Source organism: Amblyomma americanum, chromosome 8 (assembly GCF_052857255.1).
Source record: "Amblyomma americanum isolate KBUSLIRL-KWMA chromosome 8, ASM5285725v1, whole genome shotgun sequence".
Taxonomy (NCBI): domain Eukaryota; kingdom Metazoa; phylum Arthropoda; class Arachnida; order Ixodida; family Ixodidae; genus Amblyomma; species Amblyomma americanum.
Window position 1 is genome coordinate 58,551,854 of NC_135504.1, and position 22,995 is coordinate 58,574,848.

Below are 22,995 nucleotides of genomic sequence, written 5' to 3' on the forward strand. Positions count from 1 at the left end.
TAAAACACAATAAAGAATCGGAGAAACAAAAAGAAGAAACAAATCAAAACGGTGCTGTGCCCGACGCTTTCCGAAGTGAAAGAAAGCAACAGGGCGTCCAGTTCCAATGCCGCTCCCTCACCCCGGTCGACGTGTTTTCAACGCCGGCCTATATATAGCCTGCACAACGATGTCCCGTTTCTGTCCGAATGTGCAGTGGCTGCCTCTTCCACCGTCTACACCGCGGTCGTAAAAGCAGCCCCCGACCCCGCACGGGCAAAAACAACGAGCACACCGTGCTTCCCTCTGGGGCTGCTGGGGAGACGTCACTCCCGACAGCACTTCCCATCAACGGGTTGCCGACGGCCACGGCCTTCAGGGAGCGCCCGACAACTTCCGCGGGAACATCACCCGCCAAACCCGGCTTCTAGCTCCCCCGTTCCGAGTGTCGTCGTCAACGTGAACGCGGCGGAAGTAGACATAATGGGAATGGCAGTGGGCGAGGCCACCTATTTTTACCTCCAGCAAAAGGAAAGCGAACGAAAGGATGAAAGAAGTGGAAAGGAAACGGGAACTAGGGAAGAGAAAGACAACGACGATGGGATAATGGTTAGTTGTTTTAGATTTATGGGCGCTAGCTGTGTTTGGAATGAAAACATACCAATGGGACTATCAGTTTATGTAATAATAATAATAATTGGTTTTTGGGGAACGGAAATGGCGCAGTATCTGTCTCATATATCGGCGGACACCTGAACCGCGCCGTAAGGGAAGAGATAAAGGAGGGAGTGAAAGAAGAAAGGAAGAGATAGGTGCCGTAGTGGAGGGCTCTGGAATAATTTCGACCACCTGGGAATCTTTAACGTGCACTAGCATAGCACAGCACGCGGGCGCCTTAGCGTTTTGCCTCCATAAAAAAAAAAACGCTAAGGCACCCGTGTCAGTGCATGTTAAAGATCCCCAGTTTCTGTAGAGAAAATTAATTTTGTCTACAGGAGTCTGCGGGAAGGACTATTAATTCACGGTAGGCAGCGATGTATTGTAAACGGTAAGGCGATGCTTCTACCAAGGGAAGAGGGACAGCAGATTCAGAACGTGCGAGTGGAATGGCTGGGGGACTAACTGTGTGGAGAGAATTTGGCAGGTAGTACTGTTAGGTCATGGATGGCAGACTGATAGTATCTCGGAAGCTTAAAGTATATTAAACAGTTTTTGTTGCCAATGCCCACGTACGAGGCAGAAAATTGAAGGCTAACAAAAAGGGTTTAAATGAAGCTGAATACAGCGGACCGAGCTCTGTAAAACAAATTGTTAATGGTAACAATAATAATAATTGGTTTTAGGGGAAAGGGAATGGCGCAGTATCTGTCTCATATATCGATGGACACCTGAACCGTGCCGTAGGGGAAGGGATAAATGAGGGAGTGAAAGAAGAGAGGAAAATTGTTAATGGTAAATATCAGGATTAAGAAGAGAACTGAATGGGTTAGGGTTCAAACGCCAGTTACCGAGATCCGTGCTCAAACCTCGAAGAGGTAATGGACATGAGACAGAAGAAACGTAACGCGGAAATTAGAGAACTGATGTTCCCTTGGGTTAACAGATTATATTCCAAGAGAAGGCAAGTGTAGTGCGGGATGACAGAGAGTCGGATATGCGGATGAGATCGAAACATTTGCGGGGATAAAGTGCCCGCAGCTGGCACAGGACAGGGTTAGTGCGGTGAGCCTATGTTCTGCAGTAAACATAATTGGGGATGATTATGATGATACGGTGCATAAGCAACTAAGCCTATCATGCGCCGTATGCAAAGTTTACTCGTGCTGTTCTATATTTCGGCTAAAAATATGTTCAACTTTTCACACGTGTCACAAAGTGGATTCGATAATGTGAACCCAATTCGATCGAACATTCGTACAAGTTATCTGAATTACGAATTGAAGAGAGTCTTTGAATCCACTTGATGTAGGCGGGGCTAAGGCGTCAATTCGAATGGGCCGGAGTTCGCAAAGCGGCCGCTGTGGGCGGGATTCGCTCCCGCGACGTTGGGCACGATGCCGACCCAATATCAGAAATATATTGGCAAAGACTGGTCCTATACAAAGAACCAGAGTGAAACCATCCTATCCAATATTGGGCCGATTACCTGTCCTGCTTGGTAGGACAAAATTCAGGACACTTCTCACTGCTCTGCGATTCCACTGTATATTAAAGAAAAACGGGCACTTGAAATTACTGCAATTTCAAGTGTAGAGTCCGCATCCGATACAGAGTCCGCGGATGCCACTTGTGCAATTCGGGCCTAAAATGAGTGTCCATACACTGCTTGGCGTGACCCTGGCTGTCAGTGAAAAAAAAAACTGTCATTTATACATAGAATGAAGACACGTCACTGTATTTGGTATCTACGCCGATGCTATAGCTCTCTTCATCAGAGGCAGATTTCTACAAGCCGGCTATAGCGACGCCGCTCACATTAATTTGACGACAGATGGATTTTCAGGATTACAACACCTATTTGCACGGTTCTTTGTTGGTTCGTGTTCTTCTAATCGAGACAGAAACAAAATTGTCAATTAGCGCGCGTGCATATAGTCAGGCATGCGATGACAACTGAAGTATATCCCACTTGTTATAAAGCCTCAAGATATAAAAGGTGGTGGTGGTGGTAGTGGTTTTATTAAAAATAATAGTAAAAACGAAGAAAAAGATTTTTGCTAGCCCCGGCATCTGGCATCGATACTGAAGCATCTGAGCTGGGGCAGCGGAAATAAAGGATAGCAGGCAGAATGGAGAAATGAAATGAAAGAGGTGAGGGGACAGGAAGAGAGGATAGGGGGAGAAGTAATATATATATAAACTATTTACGCAATAAGAATTGTGTCCAGGTTGTGCGCGTGATTAGTTGATTTTAGAGGAATTAAATCACACACGCGCACAGCACTGTGTTGGCTACAACTGGAGTGGGGCGTCCAGTTATTAATCGTTCAAGGTAGAACTCGCGGAGCATTCGGTCACTGCGTGTAACTACCTGACGGAGAACAGACGGGACGTCAAGCCCGTGTGTTCAAGGAATGCACAGAGGCTCACCAAGGTTCGCTCACGAGTGCGCGCACTGCCCTGCGGCCACAATAGCGTCTTGAGGGAGTCTGCTAGTATGCCCTGCGCCCTATAGGCCGCGAGCATATCGCGACGAGCATCGGCGAACGCGGCACAGTGAAGGAGTAGTGGAAAACATTTATTCCAGAAAGGTAGGATAGAGAGGCGAAAATACAGACTTTGGGTGGAGTCCTTATTTCAGGGCACCAATGTCCACCGCAGTTGCTCTTGCTTGGGATATCAGCTTTCGCTGCGTCGCCAAGTCAGAGCTGAGCAGGGCAGACTCCCACTGTTCCTCGGAGTGATGTTTGTCTAGATCGGGGGGCTTGGGACCGGAGCAGGCCCATGTTACATGATATGTTGTTGTAATTCCGCCACACCAGGGGCAGATGCTGTCATATCTGTCGGAGAAGATGATGTGGTACTTGTGTAGATTATGAAAAGTGCTCGTCTGTAGTTGTGCCATTCCCTCGCCTCTGCCGCCGTTAGCTTACGGTGTGGTGGGGGATAGACTTGTCTTTGTGTTCGGAGAAGGAGGAGGCGCTCGCCGTACGTAGAGGGGAGAGGGGTGAGGTGGGGAGGTTAGTCGATCGGTTAGTATATCCTCGAGCTAGACTGTCCGCGGCCTCGTTTCCCTCGAGCCCCTCGTGCCCAGGAGTCCAAGTGATTTGGTGCTTGCATGCGGAATTTTGAACTTGTGGGGTAGTCAGAATGAGAGCGACGGAGTGTGGAAGTCTGCCAGAGAGGAAGAGGCGACACTCGGACTGGGAGTCGGTAATAATTTTTAACTAATTTCCCGTAACATCCCCGTGCTGGATTGCGAGGGCAATTGCAGAAGTTTCTGCTAATGTGGGGATCAGTTTCGTAGGGAGGCGCTGGCGATTTCCTTGAAATTGGTGTCCAGGACGACCGCCACCGCGTTTGTTGAATCGGGGTACATGGCTGCGTCGACGTATACAGCATTTTGTGCCTGTAGATGTGTGCGGCGCAGATAATCCACTCGCGCCTTTCGTCGTCCCTTTTGTGAGTCCGAGTGCATGTTCTTCAGGAGTGGAGCTACATACACGCGAGTTCGCAGAGTTGAGGGTAGGTCTCGGTTGTCCTGGACGGCGCGTATGTCAGCCGGGGAACCCACTCTTTCCAAGATTGCGCGCCCAGCTTTGGTAGTGAGGAGGCGTTCCTTTTGCGATGCTAGGACGGCTTCTCGAATTTCTTCTATTGTGTTGGTCAGTCCCAGGTCCTCGAGATGGCAGTTGGCCATGTACATCAGGAGGCCTAACGCATGTTTTTAGGCGGTACGGATGATGGCATCTGCTTTGTCTCGCTCATTCCCCAGAAGTAGTAGGAATGGGAGACCGTATGACAGGCGGCTCATAACTAGAGCCCGTATCAGACGAATTGTATCGTCCTCTCTCATGCCTTTTGGGTTGCGGGTGATGCGCCGAATCATGCGGGAGATCTGGAGGGCAGTTGTCCGGAGACGCTGTAACTTGTGGTTGGCTTTCCTGTCGCTCTGAAGCCAAAGGCCCAGGATGCGAATAAGAGGGACTTCCTTTATTCTCGTGCCTTCGAGGTAAACCTCGATGTCGCCGGGAGATTTGTAGGCATAGTCCTGAATGCGGATAATTTCGGATTTGTCGGGTGCGCAGCGGAGGCCGCAATTTATGCAATTGACTGCCTCTTGTAGGGTGTTTTCTTTGTCGGCAAGGGAACCCCAGGTGGACCAGAGGGTAATATCATCAGCGTAGATAGTATAGCCGATGCCTTCAATAGCCTCGAGTGATTTTGCCATGCCGATCATAGCTATATTGAAGAGGAGAGGAGAGATGATAGAGCCCTGGGGAGTGCCTTTGTTGGGTGTCTGCTCTGTGCAGGAGCGGACATCTCCCATGCCAATCGTGGCCGTGCGGTTGCTGAGAAAGTTTTTGATGTAGTTGCACGTCTTGGGTCCGCAATCGAGGGCGTTGAGCTCTTTCAAGAGCAGGTGTTCTAGTGTTTCCACTGCACCGCATCCGTCACACACATCACTCGTCGCGATTCCGTGACGCACCCGTCGTTCCTTGGGCCACACGCAGCCAATGCGCGCGCGGAGGTTCATTGCACGTTGTTACCGTGTAAGTGCGCGATAGCCGGTGATACTGTCGATGTGCTCACCTCCCACGATACGTGGGTCGGTGTGCTGCTTTCGGAGATGGTCGTGGATGGCCGCACGCACGTCCTCCAGCGCAAGGGGCAGATCGCTGGTAGGTAGTTGGTGTGCAGCGGTCGCGAGGTCGTCAGCTTCTTCGTTGCCGGCGATGCCTCAGTGACCGGGCACCCACTGTGCACGCACGGCACAACCTCTCTGCGCGAGGCGCTCGATGCGCGAGCGAATTTCCCGCACTAGTGGGGTACCGCGGCCGTTAGATTGCAGGCGGCTGAGGGCTGCGCGGGAGTCGCACAGCAGAGCACTCCTGGGCTGCGGAGGGCCGAGGGTGAGCAGCAGGTCCAGCCCGAGCCGGATTCCCATCAACTCCGCCTTGGTGGAGGAGCCCAGGAAGGCTGCGTGTTGCTGGCTGTGCAGTCGCAGGGCGGGGATGGTGGCCGCCGCAGCAAGGGAGCAGCTGTCGCGGGCCACTGAGCCGTCGGTGTACACGAGAAGATGGTCCTGGAGCTCCTCGTGTATGACGGCTCTGGCCAGCTGCTGCACAGCACAGAGCGGCGTGCTCCGCTTTCCCGCAATGCCGACGATCTCTCGCTGTACCTCCGAGGCAGCAGGCCAGGGCGCGCAGGAGCCGTAAGGGGGTGGGTCTTGGGTCAATTGCTCATACTCGAGCAGCGCCGCGCCGATTCGTGAGCGCGGGTGCGAGCGCATACGCTGCAGCAGCGAGCCGCCGTCCGGTGCGCAGATATAAAACCGAGTTGGGCTTTTCAAGCTAAATTACATGACACAAAAGAAAAAAAAATTATAGTCTTCACGTGGACATGGTACGCAAAGCACGAAATTTCAACTTTTCAACATGTGTGACCACGAATTGTAAAGCGAGATTTACGGTAAATCGGAGCCCTCCACCACGGCGCTAATAATAATTGGTTTTGGGGGGAAAGGAAATGGCGCAGTATCTGTCTCATAAATCGTTGGACGCCTGAACCGCGCCGTAAGGGAAGGGATAAAGGAGGGAGTGAAAGAAGAAAGGAAGAAATAGGTACCGTAGTGGAGGCCTCCGGAATAATTTCGACCACCTGGGGATCTTTAACGTGCACTGACATCGCACAGCACACGGGCGCCTTAGCGTTTTGCCTCCATAAAAACGGAGCCGCCGCGGTCGGGTTCGAACCCGGGAACTCCGGATCAGTAGTCGAGCGCCCTAACCACTGAGCCACCACGGCGCTTCTTTCTCTTTTCAGTCTCTCGCTCCCTCCTCCATCCCTTCTTTCATGGCGCGGTTGAGGTTTGAGACAATGGGATAGTTACTGCGCCTTTTCTTTCCTCACTATTATAATTTATTTGAAATGTTCACATCTCCTAAAAATTTTAGAACTTGCGAGAAGGGCTCACGAGGATTTCTTCTCGGGGAACAAAGCGCGCCGAAATGGCGGGCCTTTTTCTTGTTGCTGAAAAAGGAAAAGGTGGATATCAGGAAACGACGGAAAACGAAATAACCAGAGCGCTTATGAAAAAGGCGCGACGAAATGAGCCGGAAAAAGAGGGAGCTGCAAAATGAGCCGACGTGAAATGCCCGGCTACGCTGGTGACCTAACGGTGAAGGGGAGACCAAACCGCGCTCCTAGTCCTTAATAGGGACCTGGGGAAGAGGGAGGCAAGGAAATGGGTTTATGGACTCAGAACATTTCCCTAAACTTTAATGGCTTCCGTCATCCACCATAGCTCCTTTCCCAACACGGCACACACACACACGAACACACAAAAAAAACAGAAGAAAAGAGGGCATAAAAACAAACAGAAAAACTCCCGGCGAATGTCATCGCTCTTCAAGAATATTCTTTAGGGAGATATGAGAGAAGTGGTAGGCGCAATAGGGTCTTCTCCTCCCCTGTTGAGATAGGCTGAGTGACCCCCTTTTATGGCTTCCTCTCTCACTAAATGTATTCAACAAAACTGAATAGGGCTATTTCGCATAACAGAGACGCCTTGCAGTAAAACAAGCTTTACAGACCAACGCGCTCGTGATTCGGGAAGCGAAGCAACAAATCGTTCCCGAAAACGGCGGAAGCATTCAAAGGCGATCGCCATAACCGACACAGCACATTGCCGCGGCAGAGAGAGCCGGAAAGAGACTTGAAAAGGAAAGACTTAAAGGGAAAGTACGGAAGTGCCAGCTTCTTTGACGCGTCTAAATTTAGCGCGAGACCGGTTTGGGTGAATGGCGAATCTGTGAGGAACACAGTGGCGCTGCTGTGCGCGGGAAAACAGAACACACAAAAAAAAGTGTACGAAAATTTCGATGCCCTTCAAAGCCCTCCTTCAAAGCGTAAATGTTCCCAAAGGAAACGACTCTGTGAACTGTACGCCCACTTGTCTTCGCTCGTACCAAGATGCTTTGTGAGGTTGTTCCAATAGGCTTTTCTCTTGTGCTTGGTCTCTTAGTTCGGTTGAGTTTGTGGTAGGGCTGCCTCTGTACTGATCTTTTATTTATTTTTGTAGGCGATGTTCACTTTGTTTGCAGAGGCCAGACACTTTCAATATATCGAAATGGAACTTTTCTCCCGGAGTGCATCCCCGCCATGCACATTAAGAGTAATTGATTGATTGATTGATTGATTGATTTGCGCCATTTGGGCTAAGTGGCCCCTTCCGCGAACTTACACAGGACGACAACGCCAGAATATTCTTGTCATTTCGAAAGCAAGGGAACACAGAGTGTAGAAATGCTTCGGCTGTGTCGGCTCGTTCACAGGGAGCGCTTGGTCCTTACCTGATGTGGTAGAGGGATTCCGGCTAGCGCTATTTCTGGGAATTGAACAAAGAGTGAACAAAAGTGGTATGGTTTTGACGTAGTTAAACCGAGTAGACGTGTGAAAGCGTGTGTTTAGCCTGGTTGGTTCATGGATTTGCTTTGCTGGGTCGTCGACGCGTCTAGCGATGGTATTAGACTACGGTTAAGCTGATCTGATCTGTTCGCGCCGCGGATGGAAGGTGGTGAAGACGACGACGTGCAATGCGCAGCGCGAGAGTGTGTTGCAGTTTAACGCCAGAAGTAATAGGCTGCGGTGATAGCTTAGTACTTTCGTGTAGTGGCCAGCGAAGCTGATCTGTTCAGGCCGCCGCGGGTTCGAAACCCAGTCGCGGGATTATATATTTTATTTCTGCATGGGGTGTAGCTATGCTAGGTTTGGCAAAGGTCACGCCCAAGGTCATCCTCCCATTGGCTACAGGTGTCGGGACGCTCCTCCGAACTAACCCGAGCTTGCCCGAGTTACTCCGAAGCTTCGCACACGATTCTTGGTTGGGTATGACCGCGTTAAGTAGTCCCTTCGCTCTAAAACTAGTGACGAAAAATAAATTACTCTAAACAAAAGAAAAGAAGAAGTTGACGTTTCGGCTCCCACGTGGGAGCCTTGTTCGCAATGAGGGCGAAACGAAACACCTTTTCCACCAGTTTATGCAAGGCGTCTGGGATCTGTCATGCGCTGTACTTAAGGCGAATATTCATGGTATAAGCCTCGTTGTGAACAAGGCTTTTTTCCTTTTCTTTTCTTTTCTGTGCGTCGTTCATTTTCGGTCATGCTCCATCCTAACAAGACGGGTTTCCGTCGAGCTCTTGACTTGAAAAAAAAAATAATAATAATGACTTGCCAGAGAAAACAGTGTTGGAGGCAAAGAATTATTGAAAGAAAGCTTCAGCGGAGCGACGGAGGTTGATTGCGTTGCGAGGCACTTGCCACGGCGACGTAAATAACAAAAAAAAGAAGCATGACATAAAGTAAAAGCTCCAAGACAAAAGTAAGAAAAGGGGGGGGGGGGGGCGAATAAAAACCAAGAACCTCTAAACACAGAAAGAAAGCGATAAAGGAAGATACATAAAAAAGAACAAAAAAGAAAGACAGAAATAGGGAACAAAAAAGAGCGGAAAAAAAACGAGAGCTTGAAACCGCCCTTTATCATTAGCGCGTTGCTCGACGCTTCTTTAGATCCGCTCTTAATGAAATTCCGATCCTTCTCCACTTCGCGCCTCGCCGAGCGCTTGCGAAAAAGGCGCGAAAAATTCGCTCTACATTTACACGAAGCCGGAAGTCGCTGACGTCGACGGCTTGGAAGCCAGAGCCGACTTCTAGTTCGTCTAGCCGAGCATGTACAAGAAACCCGGATTCTCTTTCATCCTTGTCGTCTGAAGATTTCCAGCGAATTAAGTCTGCAAAGCAGCAAAGAATTTGCTCATTTCTAGGTGTATCTTTTTTTTTTCTTTAGCTCGCTTGTCTGCACCTACTTCGCGTTCATTTTTGCCGCCGGGCTTCTCGAGCGAAATGAGCAAACGAACACAGAGCTGTCCACTTGGGAGCGCTGTTTGAAAATCGCGTATTTCCATCTCTTACTTTCTGTACCCGGATTGTGTGCCGCCCACATCGCGAGCCCTTATCAGGAGGACTCGACTCGCTTCCTTGAGGGAGACGAAAGCAGTTTAACGGAAATCTCGTTGCGAACGAGATCCGCCACGAATTGTCGTTCTTTCCGTCGTCTGCTACCGCGCCGCTTCTTGCTTGTTTCTATGTCGTCTGCTCTCGTGTTTTTAACCGAAGGTAAGAAGGGGAAAAAGTAAAAGGAAAAGAAAACGACTGGTTATAAAATTAGCCCAGTTTAACACCAGCGTTTGCGCGAAAGGGAACAATAAATGAGCACAGGAATTATAGATGGGAGCGAGTTCGGCGGTAATTAGCGCCGATAACTTTTTAAACACTCCCTCGTTTTTAAGAAGGGAGCAAATTATTCACTGGCATCCACCAAAGCGCAGCCATACGGTAACACAGGAAAGCTATACTGCTTCCACAGAAAAAGAAAACGCTCTTCTGGCTTAAAAAGCCTATTTTAAAAAAAATGTAGATATTCTGAAGTGAACACCCTGTATATTCGCGTTTACTGCTCACATTATTTGTTAACTAACTCTGTTTTGTTTACGTTTATTTGCGCACATAACTTTTTCCTAAAGCGGCACATTGTATCTTTTTTTCTTCGGGTATTGATCAGCCGAAGTGGCCACACGTGCAGTCTTTTAATTTCTGAGTCCTCCGTATTTTAAACATTTGTAAAAATAATCCTTGATAATAATAAAAAAAACACGCTCTTGGTTTCACATTTCTGCCGAATATGTTTCTCCGCGGCAGTCCGCATATTTTTTTCCCCTATTTTATCCGCTGTTGAGCAACATTTACCAACCAAGTTATTTCCGAGTTTATCTTGCTGACAGCACGCGTCGATAACGCCACCTGTTATACCTCGCGAGTCCGCGCCCACCTCCATGGACTGCGAAAAATAAATTCTTTAAAAAAATCGCGAGTGTTTTTGATGTTGAGCGATCCGCACCTTTTCTTGGCCTCGTGTCGTGACCTGGCACCCAGTATATACCGTTCAGTGCACCCCCCCAGCCAAGTTCGAGTTGTTCTATTTATTCCAGTCGATTTATCGACCGGAGATCCTGCTCCAGTCACCTCTGTGTTTGTGTGTGTGCGTGCCGGCTTCTAAGACCTCAGTGTTTGTCTTGTGAACCCGATTTAAACGGCGCTTTGCTTATCGGCCGCTTGAACTCCGCCTTCGCGCTGTTAACAGTGGGGGGGGGGGGGGGGGGGGGGTTGCATTTGAAGCTGCTTTATGCCGCATTTTCCTTTCTGTAAGGCACACGCAAGACAAGGATAAAAATTGCGGGAGACGCTTCTGTTCCGCCTTTAGGTTATGACGCGATAGCGTAATGAGTTAATTCCCGCATATGCATAAGGGCATTCTCTAAATTACATCCATAGGTCTCTGGGACTACTCATACAGACAGCGGTGGGGTCTGTGAGACCCAGATTGACCATCCAGTGCTCCCGTAAGGCTCACTGTTGCACAGATAGCTCTTCGTGAGGCTGTCTATATCTTGACCAGTGAGCTGATGAGCAGTGTCTAGCATGGTAGGTAGGTTGCCACCTGTCCACCGGGGAAGGCGGGCTACTCGCTCCATCGTGACACGGACAGACGGACGGAGGCCGGATTTTCTCGTGAACGGGACCACTAGTGCTACCGCAACCCCCTGCTTTGTCACACTAGCAGGGTCGTGAGATTCGGCCGACGCCATTGGCTGGAAGGAAGTCCTTTGACGGGGAAAAGCCACTGAGTTAAGTTGTATCCGACGATAGCGGTATCGCATTTAAATCAGTGACCCCCTAGAAAACCATGCGAAGTGCACACGAAGTCCTAAAGGCGCGTTGCACGCGTTGCTACGACCGCCATGATAGTAGTTCATCTATAGTACGACCTCCACAGCGCACGTCGGATCAGACTGTCAGCGGATTAGACGAACCGGCAGCCATTTGTCACGTTCGTGGTTTTAAAGCATGGCTGCCGCTATGACGTCAGTTCATCAGTGTGACCGAAGAGGTTATATGAAAAAAAAATATTTCACCTCGTTGGGTGTAGACCTCGTTGTCCGGTGAGCTTCCACGGGGTCTACACCCAAGGAGGTATTAAAAGTTTTTTCATGTAACCTCTTCGGTCACACCGAACGTATTTGGACGGGTTGAACAGATGTCATAGCAGCCACCATGTTTTAAGGCAGGAGGGAGACGCAGCCACACTTTAAGCAAATACTCTTGGTGTGTAAGGCACAATTAACCGGTGTTAATCCCGAAACCCTCTCGTCAAGTTGGTCCGCTGCTCTGCGCAGCTCCAGCCTCAACGACCAACTCTGGGCCGTCCAGCAGGCCCTCAAGGCGGCGAAGAGACAAGATCTTGACGCCCCCCCCCATGGGAGACATACGCCCGGTCACGCTCAACCCTGCCGGACACTTGATAAAGTTATTACTCACTCGTTCACTCCTTGGGTGTAATCTAGCTGCTGATAAGTGCAGTGAAAACATAAATTTCAAAAACTTTCCTTCGGTGCGATCGATCTAAACCACGTCCGCGAGTTCCCACTCACTCCTGCTCCTGTCTTTCACGAGAGCCATCGGGGAAGATTATGATAAGAGGATTATTCCCGCAAAGGCGGGCACATCGCGGCAGCTTAGAAGGCGCGGTGTGAGCTCAGCCGCTGCGGAAACCTTTCAGGACTACGGAGGCGACCTTTCTTTACGGATCGTATAGGACTTCAACTTCAAGGCATTCCCGTCTGGCCGGAGGAAACTCTGGAATTTCGGGATAAAGATGAACAGATATAAAAACTGTTTATCATAATTTCAATAGGGGTGAGTAAGTCACAGGGATGGCTGCGTCCCAACCTACCTTCAGGAGGATCGACTCCAGTGCCTCCTTTGTGTTCTCACTGCCTGTCAGATGAGGAGGAGGACAATAAAGGCAGCCGCTTCGGTGCTGATGCAGACCTATGCTGCTGCACCGATAGAGGGTCGTGATATTTTGTTGTAATGTACAGTAGTAGTATCCAACCAGATGTATAGATACCGGGACGATTGGTATTATGGAGGAAGGAAAGAACTCAGGAGAGGCGGTTACGTCACATTTTTTGAAGCCGACTCCCTCTTGTGACCCCCCCCCCCCCCCCTTGACCGCCGTCTCAGCGAGCTTGCGCATGCGCAGCAGATAATGCAGCGGAGGATGCCGCTGCGCCCAGAGTTGCTATTGGCTGCGCCAGCTGCCAAAGACTCCCACTACTCCTTGCGAAAGCGCGTGACTTCCGACACACTTCCTAGAGTGCAGCTAGGATAGCGAGGGCCTCTCCTGAGTTTTCCTTCCTACACGATTGGTATCTATGAGGCCCTGGGTTTCATGGATGACGAAGGCGATGTGAATTCATCCGCGACAGAAGGCAGTAATGCACGGTCACATGACTGGTTTTTGATAAGCAGAAAATCGACGTAAAAGTTAATGATCTATAGGAGTCATATATTCTCTATAGCTTAAGATATGGAATGAATTTTTTGATGGAGGGATGATTAACACCAAGACACTCCCATTTGAGGATACAAAAATACAAATGTTAGCAAAATAGGTAACATACTGAGCAAGGCGGCGCCTTCTACCACCCTGTTTAGAAGAGGACGCTCACCATCCATCTTCCATCTATTCATCTATCCATACGCCACTACTGCGCGTCTCTCACGCGCACCTTGCCAACGGTGTTGGTGGTGTTAGCTCTCGGCAGCGATGGAGAACGGAGGATTCCAGTGGCACAAACATTTTTGTGAAATTTGAGAAATTTCTGTGAGAGGGTAGGACGTTAGAAGCATATACGGTCAATAATTCACGATAAAAACCAGTGGACGAACTTAAGTAGCGCAGAAATGTGACGTCGATTAGCACGGGACAGTGCCTGGTTTCTGCAATGCACAGAGTTAATGTTTACTTTCAAACTAGGATTCCTAAGAGGGCACTAGGATCTAACTCCACGTGCTACACAGGTGAAGCGACTGTTTTGATGACTCAAACGACACATCTGGCTGGCATGTAGAATGCGTGAAGGTTCGTGACTTTCGAACAACGTCGCCGCCTTGTAAATATAGTGTAGCGCCCTCTCTTGGGCGGCGCCGACAACCCGGCTAGCGCGCGCCACCCTGCGAAGAGAATAAAGACGGCACCTGGTAGTGTCTCGTGCAGCCACGGCTGGCAGTTCTGTTCTGGTGTCGGCTCGTAGCAGTGGTCTCGTTTCCTTCGCTCCTGAGGCGTTAAGCCTACATTGTGGTGACCCGTTGAGCCGCGCTTTCTCCATCAGCTGAGTTCCTGGATGGCTTACTGGCAGAACCCAGCATTCGACCCGCCGCTTCCGGCGTTCCGGCCTCAAGGCGTCCGTCGGCGGGTGGTTCACTCAATTTGAGGCGGCGCTGTACCTGAACGGCATCACCACCCAGCCGTTCAAACACGCCGTCCTCTGCGATATCCTCCCGCCCGACCTGCTGCGCCTACCTGCCTGTCTTGCCTTGGGCAGCCGGCCGTACGACGAGCTGCGCGCTGCCATTCTGGAGGACTTCGGCGTCTCGTACTGCCCGCTGCCGCTCTACGACGCTGCAGACCCCCTGTCGCCGCCGCCAGCAGCTGGCGCAGGAACAGCCTCGGTCTCACCCACGCCGCCTTCGCCACAGCCCTGCCCGCCTCGGCAGCCCCTGGCCGCTAGCTCCCCGCCAATCCACCTCTGCGTCTCCGGCGCCGCCGTCCATCGTCACGACTTACGAGCCCTTCCGGCAGGCTCGGAGCTCCCGGCGCCCCCGGCCCCACCTTCGGCCTCGGCTCTCCCTTCAGCCCCAGCACCCCATGCAGTCCACCACAGCTACTCCCTACCTGCAATCTCGATGCGCCTCCCGTAGCCGCCCCTCTGGGTACCAGGAAGCTCAGCCCGGCGTCAGCTGCGCTACACACCTAGCTCCCTCTGCTGCACCACCTCTCATGCGTCGGCCAACAGCTGCTGCACCTGAGCCACTGGCACTTGGTGCATTTCGCAGGCCCACCCGGATGACCCATCTTCTTCACATTCCCCTCCGCGTTCCTCGACGCCCTCTGAAAGGTCGGCCTCAACGCCACTGCCAGAGTCGCCCTCCTGAGCCTCACCTTCAGACCCCGGCCGGCCTGCACGACTCTTGACTGATACCGACTAATCGTCTAGGAAGGAAGGGGGAGCCCTGTAGCGACCCTCGCCTCCCGGACCAGCCCTGGAACGACTCCCAGCGCCGCCTGACCTAGCGCTCGAGTGCCATCGCCGGCCCTCCGTCTTTTCGACTGCCAGTCTAGGCTAGGGGCCCTGTAGCGCCCTCTCTTGGGCGGCGCCGACAACCCGGCTAGCACGCGCCACCCTGCGAAGAGAATAAAGACGGCACCTGGTCGGGGCTCGTGCAGCCACGGCTGGGCAGTTCTGTTCTGGTGTCGGCTCGTAGCTGTGGTCTCGTTTCCTTCGCTCCTGAGGCGTTAAGCCTACAATATTTTGGGCAGTGGTTTCTAGCGCCTTAGGCACACACCCCGTGTCGAGTTCCGAAATCTTGCTAACCTTGTCTCTTTCGCTAAACACCAGCTGATTAGGCTCATACTCAGCCGCAAAGAATTTCTGCAGATAATTGGTTTTGAAATTGGTTTTTACCCACTGCGGTGGATCAGTGGTTAGGTGCTCGGCTAGTCGGAGTTGAAAAAAACAAACAATAATAATTGACAAAGAATTCAAAGCGCTACAGACGGGACAAAGTGAAAAAAAGAGACACAACACACCAGCGCTAATAATTGATTTTATCCGGAATAATTTCAACTAAGCTTCTATCCCCAGTTGATTGGACCGTGTGGCCGACTATAGTCAGATACAACTCAAGAACGAAGCGGCTTTTCTCCGTCGAAGGACCCCTTCCAGTCAATGGCGTCGGCTGATTCTCTTGCCCATGGGAATGCAGGGAGCGGAGGGGAAAAACTATCCCAGACCATGGGGGGGAAGGAATCATTCCTTTCATCTACCATTCCCTGCTTTGATAGACGGGAATACGGGCCTATAAACTCGGGAGAGGAGGAAAGGGGAGGGCATCGATGACGCATTTCGTCACGTGTAGCAGGATGATCCAAATGGGGGTGATAAAATGGCAAGTGATCGGCAGTAGAACACGCTTAATGGAGCTAAATTTGCATTGCTTCAACTAAACGGTCGCTGCTATGTACGAGTGGAAAGTATTTTGTGAATTCTGTTCTTCGAATTTGCAAGTGGTCTAGCATTTTTCAATGCTTAATTCACACCGTGAACCTGCGCAAGAAGTAGGCATGGCGAGGAGGGCCTTCCGGCACTGTCCGGTGCATTGTCAGCTTTGCGCAGAGGCAGTGTCGCATCCCATGAAGTCTCGACTGAGGAGCGACTATTGCTAGTTGAAAACTTTTCCCAATGCCCCGCCTGGACGACGTGAAATACCGTCGGCCGAGGCAATTTTTGGATGGCCCTCCGGGGCCATATTAACCTAATCAAAAGGAAGAGTTCTTTTAGTGCGAGCAGCTTCTAAAACCCTGGTTTGAGAAGTTTCGCTGCCATCGCAGAGCAGTAACTCGTCGCTTACTTCGTAAAGAGCGGAACCTCCTATAGGGCCCTGCGGCTGAGCTACTAAACTGCCGCCAGCGCCCCGAGCGGGTGGTCAGACCGCTAATTTCGTCCTCTGAGATTTTAGGCGCGTGCTACAGCTCTGTTTCAGTTTCGATAGCAATGCCTTCGATTCTGGTTTACGTTTGGCTATTAAAATATTCAACTACATCGTCCAAGTGTTAATAGTTCATAGTTAATAGTTAATTTCTAAGAATGCCATACATATAGACGTAATTAACACTGGGATCCTAGACCTTTACTCGATACCACCTAGCTTCTCGAATTACGCAAGCTGAATTAGCTCATGCAGGTTGGAATAAAGCAATCAGACCTGTTCTTACTTTACTTTTGTGCCGTCATTGAGCCGCCTCTTTCAGTTGCAGACATACAAGGGAGTGTTTTCGCACAAAGAGTTTATTTTTCTTTTTTACAATTTGAACTGTACAGAAAAAGTTCTGGACAACACATATTTTATAAACTACATCATAATACAAAGAGCAACAAGAAAGAAATTATTGTAAAGCCGGTGGCACCATGTCACGAACAAAAAATATTGCGCATACGCTCTGCGGGTTTGTCAAAAACATCTAAAACATCATCCGTGCGAACAACAGAACAGGAGTTGCAACAGCTAGACACAAGTAACGTGTTAAAAAGGTACGTATAGCGCGCTCGATTCCTGCACATCAGTAGCTTTGAGCGATAGGCATAGGTTCATAGGCTGTTGAGAAATACAAGCACAATATATTCAGCACATCATAGTAACACAACAGTAAGCTTGCACTCGTCGTAAAAGGCGAATATTGCGATTTTTTGGTCAATGTGTACACACCACGCAAAAAAAATACACATTCGGGCTGCACGCTCTTGTTCTAAAACAAGACAAATATGGACAAATGGCAAACAACAACAACGTAAATAGTCTCTTCGAAAAAGGCTGCAGTTGCCTTCGAGAACAATAAAAAATACAACTTTCTACAAGCATTGTCCTACATGTACAGAATTAAGTCCATATCTCTACTAATTATCGAACCCAGCAAAGGGAAGGAAAGATGCAATGAATGATCAGCGCAGTAATGATCATAGCGACGGATACACGCAAGCGAACACTGTGTTCTATTGACAGCGATGAGAAACAATGAGACATCAGGCTTTAAATTTGTCCACCTGTCTGCCAGACACTGATTTCTTGAAGCGAATGCTGTCTACGTTTCTATTGATGAAGCGCACATGCCAGAAAAGGCGAAGTCTGCAGAACATCATCAGAAACCTTTCACGGCAGAGCGGCGAGCAAAAAGGAAAATCACAAACATTTGCCATGAGCTCATACAGTGCTCCACAGACGGGGCATACATGGGATGTTTCTTCAATTACAGAAAGGAATCGAGTCTGCAGTTGCTGTATAAATGCAAAAGCTGCTTCAGAAGAAACTGTCAAGTTTCCAAGAAAACCTACCCGGAATATGATAGGGTTTGAGAATGGTGAAATACTGATGCGGTTTGTTTAGGCCACAATTCTCATCTTTGAGCACTTCGGAGCATGTGCATTCTTCGTCTGTATTTCTAAGAAATTGCCTAATTAGAAATCCACGACACGACAAGCACACACTAAAAATTACCTTCAGCAAGCTGACAATCTGAGTATCCTGTAGGCTGTACAGTTGGAATAGCCATCTTCTTCAGCGAAGTCATCGTATGTTCCATGAAGTCATCTGGGGTGAAATGGTCCCCGCAGATGCGGTACGTGGCGTATGCAGCTGGGTCGGCGACTTTTCTAACAGGTCGGCCCTCTTGGCACACTCGATCCAAGCCTTCAACCTGAAACAATTATGGCGCAGTATAACATGTAATTATTCGCTTCACTGGCTGACTAAAAAAAAAAAGCATGGGCATGAGCCGGTTCTAACAAGAGATTGGCAGCACTGTTTTATATTTTCTTTAAAGTACACAAAAAAGGCGCCAATCACTTGCTGTCACGAGGAATGCGGAAGAACTTCGTCCCCGACTTCCTTTGCCTTCGCCCGTTGTTCCCACACCATGAAACGCATCAGTAGTTCCCGTAATTTCACCCGCTTTGTGGAATATTAGTGTGGACTTGTGTACAGACTGTAAAGATTGTTGCAGTCATCGAATGGCAAAGAGAAATATATGGCAGCAAAAAAAAGATAGGAAATAAAGATAAACTCGCTGATGTCAGTTATTTATAATATGGTTACAGGCAAAAATGCTAACATATCGTTCATGAAAAATTCTATTTAGCTTCAATCCCTTGCGGAAGCGAGCTGACGTAAACTGATTTTGTGTCTATAAAACAGTGACTGTTGTCAATGGTTCTCTCTATGGTTTTCTTCCAGATCGTACCTATATACGGTACGGGCCAGTGATAAGCTTTCATTTTACAGTGACCGCACGCTGTCGTAATGAATGCGTAGATAGCAGTATCCGCAACGATTTTCTTATACTCCTTCACGTGGGCACTTTCGATTGTGATCGAGCCCTCGACCGGGATCCGACTTTCAATCGCGATGGAAAATTATCGCTGATATAGCGGTCGCAGGATCGGGAGTAAGAATAGCCCTAGTGCAACAGATGTCACTAAGTAAGTCCGAAACACCCACCAAAATTTGCCAAGTTTGCAGGAAAAAGTCCTTGTATATTACTTTTTCCTGAGAAAAAAAAACATTTCAATTTTGGTATTATGGCAAAAAACGTGCCTATCAATGCCGATCACCTGAAATTTTCTGAAGTACATCATGTTGGCGGTATTGACGCAGATATGAGAAACGTATTAGCATTTGTTGTACTGCAGTCTAAAACAACAATTTTTGTTTATATTTTAGGTTTCTCTCTTTTGCTGTTCGATTCCTAGCACTCTACGACACCTAAAAAGCACACAGTAGGTTTTGAACGCAATTGGGCAGCTCGATTGCGATGCTCCGATGGCAGTCAACTGCACCTGATCGCGGCTCAAACGCAATTGGGCGGCTTGATTACGATGCTGCGATGGCAGTCAACTATTCCTAAACGCGGCTGGAAAGATATTTGGGGATATTGAGGCCCGATTAGGATCTCACCGATCACGATCAAAACTGCCGGCTTCCCGTGTGGCGAAGGTATTTTCACGTGGTCGATATAAAATGTGCATTATTACACTGCTCGAGCCACGCCATATAAAAGGCTTGTGTTACGATACGGGTGAACCATCGATAAATTCTGTGTTTTAAACCGAACGTGTTGCGAGTGACTTTTCGAAAATTACGCTTTCTAAGTAATGCACAAGCTCTTCAGGAAAAGACAACAAACGGATGCTCACGCTCATATTATATGCTACACTTGCAAAATACGTTCACGCAGCATAACAAACGACTTCCTACAATCTTCTTAGCTCAATAAACATCTAAATTAATCCTGCGGATAAAAGGAAACAACTTGCCGGAAAAACGAGGCGACGCTTTAAAAGCGCGGTGAGGTGGGCGTAACCGGCGGCACATGACCGGCGCAGCGCCAACTTCGATATGGAAATGGAGCGCTTGGACGCAACCCGGTGGACGTGTGATAAACTGTCGACCTTTGAAGTAGAGTGGAAGCAAACATAGGCCGTCTGGCGGGTGGTCAGACCCTTGTTTGCTCGGCCGCGAAACGGCCTGAGTGTCCGCTCTTTACGAAGTATGTTTCTTTATGGCTTAACGACTGCACTATGTAAAGTATAGAATGAGCGGCAACTCATTAGTGTCCAAAGAATTTAGCGGGAGTTCAAAAATCGCAGGCAACCACGCCGAGCTTAAGTGTTACTGTTAATAATTAATAATTGGTTTTGGGGGAAAGGAAATGGCGCAGAATCTGTCTCATATATCGTTGGACACCTGAACCGCGCCGTAAGGGAAGGGATAAAGGAGGAAGTGAAAGAGGAAAGGAAGAAGGAGGTGCCGTAGTGGAGGGCTCCGGAATAATTTCGACCACCTGGGGATCTTTAACGTGCACTGACATTGCACAGCACACGGGCGCCTGAGCGTTTTTCCTCCATAAAAACGCAGCCGCCGCGGTCGGGTTCGAACCCGGAAACTCCGGATCAGTAGTCGAGCGCCCTAACCACTGAGCCACCGCGGCGGGGAGTGTTGCTGTTAGTGGCTATTTATTAATAAAGCAACAATGGAAGGAAAAGACGTTGCTATACGCCGCATCTGTCATTCAAACCTGAAGCCCCTGAGCTGCAACTAGCGGGAATGAAAAAAAGACGGGGAGAAAGAAAGGGGGAGTGATAGTAAGAAAGTATAGGGGTTGGGGGGTAATATACACTACGTACAAATACGGAATGAGAAGTAAATGTGGGGTGCTGATAGTAGTGGCTTAAGGGTCCCCTCAGAAAATCCTAGCGGTGGAAACAAAATTAAGGAACAGTTACTAAGCAACATATATGTACTGAAATAAAAACCAGAAAATAACAAAAACAAAATACACAGAGAATAAATCAGAAAACTAAAATAATAAAATAAAGGAAATTACAGAACAAAATGAAAACGGACGGAGCAAGAAAGGACAGGGCAATCCTGTATTTTTTTTCTTTCCAGCTTAAACGTCCCCTCAGAAAATCGTAGCAATGGAAATAAACACAGGATTAATGGAATAATTTTTATTTTTATTTTTGTTTTCATTACTTTTTGTGTTTTTTTCTTTCAGCACATATATATTGCTTAAAAACTGTTGCTTAATAAACTTTTAAGAGAATTTTGTTGTTCCGAAAATATCTATCTTTACACAAGTGGTCTGATTTCCAAGGGCATCAAAGTGAGCCATCATTGTACAGGCATCACATATATGCAAATGACATTTCAGTGAACAATTCGTGGTTTCTACACGAGCTGGCTTAAAGCAGCTTCATTATGCTCTTAAGTGGAATACAAGGAAGGAAAATATGAGCAACACTTGCCAAACTTCGTAATACGGAAGAATGGGCGTGGACACACCTCTATCGCTAACAACAATGAACCTTGTTGACCAGCGGTGGAGGAAGGCCTGCTCATCCAACACGACGAGTTCTTCATTCAAGTGTTTCGGCATCAAAGTTCTAAGGCGGTACAGTAAAATGAACATTGTTTTCTGCGGGTGTCCCCGCAAGACAGTAAGTCACCTCCTTTTCCAGAGTACATAAGCACCCACACACATTATTAATTCAACAAAGAAACCGCGACTGCGACTCTGCTACCGCATGAGCACCTGGAACATGCGCGCTACCGAGCGCCAGAAAGTGCGCGCGACTGGGCATTCAAACACGGCATGGTTCAGAGTTTCAGTTCGACCGCATATCGGACATGAGGCGGAGGGCGCCACGCCCCACGCCGCTAGGCAGTCAGCTGTGGGTAACGCTTCCCATTCGCGAAGCCAGGTAAAATTGGATACATCAGCGGGGAGAGAGGCAAATATTCTTTGTTTCTAATAAACTTCCACATTTTACATTATTTACCATACAACTTATTATCAACAGTTCGTTGCTTATTATCGACAGTTTGTTACTTAATAAACTTTCACATTTTACTTTATTTACCATACAACTTATTATACAAAGTTCGTGCGGACAACTTTCGTCTACAACATCCAGCCATGCCACTCATGAGCCAAGAAAGAGCAACATATATGTGCATATATGTTATATGAAAGAGCAACATATTTTTTATGAAATATATTTTTATATATCTTTTATATAAAAAATTACACATATTTTTTATATTTATATGAAAGAGCAACATATATCTACACTTACGCCTTGCAAGTGAGACATCAAGTGGCGTTCGCGCGCGCGCGCGCGCGCGCACGCACACACACACACACACACACACACACACACACACACACACACACACACACACACACACACACACACACACACACACACACACACACACACACACACACACACACACACACACACACACACACACACACACACACACACACACACACACACACACACACACACACACACACACACACACACACACACACACACACACACACACACACACACACACTTTCTCCCCACTGGCCGGCCTTCATGTGGTGCCTATTTCCCCGAAAACATTAGTACGGAAATTGTGAGGCAACCGTTTGTTGTACAGCCTTCCGGGTGGTGTCGTACGATCTCTTGTTGCATGTAGCTTACATGTGCAACAAGTTGGAGGTCAGCTTGTGACAGGGATTCGAACCGACGACATAAGCACTCTTCAAATGTATGCCGTCCCATACTTTCGTACCAAAATTGTGATGCAAACGTTCGTCGTACAGCGTTCCGGGTGGTGTCATGCACGCGCGTGAGTGTGTGTGTGCGCGCGTGTTCGTGCAATCGACAGTTGAACCATCAACGTCTGCAGCCTCGACATCGGCGCCACCCGCAGTAACGTGGTCGTCCGCGACAGCACTGAAACATGGAAGAAGCACAGTGTTTGTAATGTCTTCACATTCCCACATGTAAGCAGTGTTATATCTGCCGATTTTTTTAGAGCGAAAGCTCTACTTCTCCCCTATACAACGGTGAAGGTCATGTGGCTATGAAATTGGACCTTCAAACCAGGAGGAGCGGAGGCTTGGCTCTGACGTCATGCCACGTGACTCACCACAGCTGCACGCGTTGAGCCGAGGGGGCTCGCTCGCCTCGCAACTATCGAATCACGTGACTCCCCACAGCTGCGTATGCGGAGCCGACGGCACTCTCGCAACTGCCGGAAATCGCGTGACGCGCCGTTCGC

At 48.8% G+C, this 22,995-nt stretch overlaps 1 protein-coding gene and 1 non-coding gene across 2 annotated transcripts in view; both read left to right on the top strand.

Moving 5' to 3' along the window:
- The window catches only part of LOC144100366 (uncharacterized), a 60,560-nt gene that overhangs the window by 14,727 nt on the left and 22,838 nt on the right, over nucleotides 1-22,995 (top strand). The gene's annotated exons all lie outside the window — the stretch shown is intronic.
- On the top strand, nucleotides 15,987-16,128 carry LOC144102856 (U4 spliceosomal RNA). The gene has a single exon (XR_013308238.1). It is a non-coding gene; the product is annotated as a U4 spliceosomal RNA (small nuclear RNA).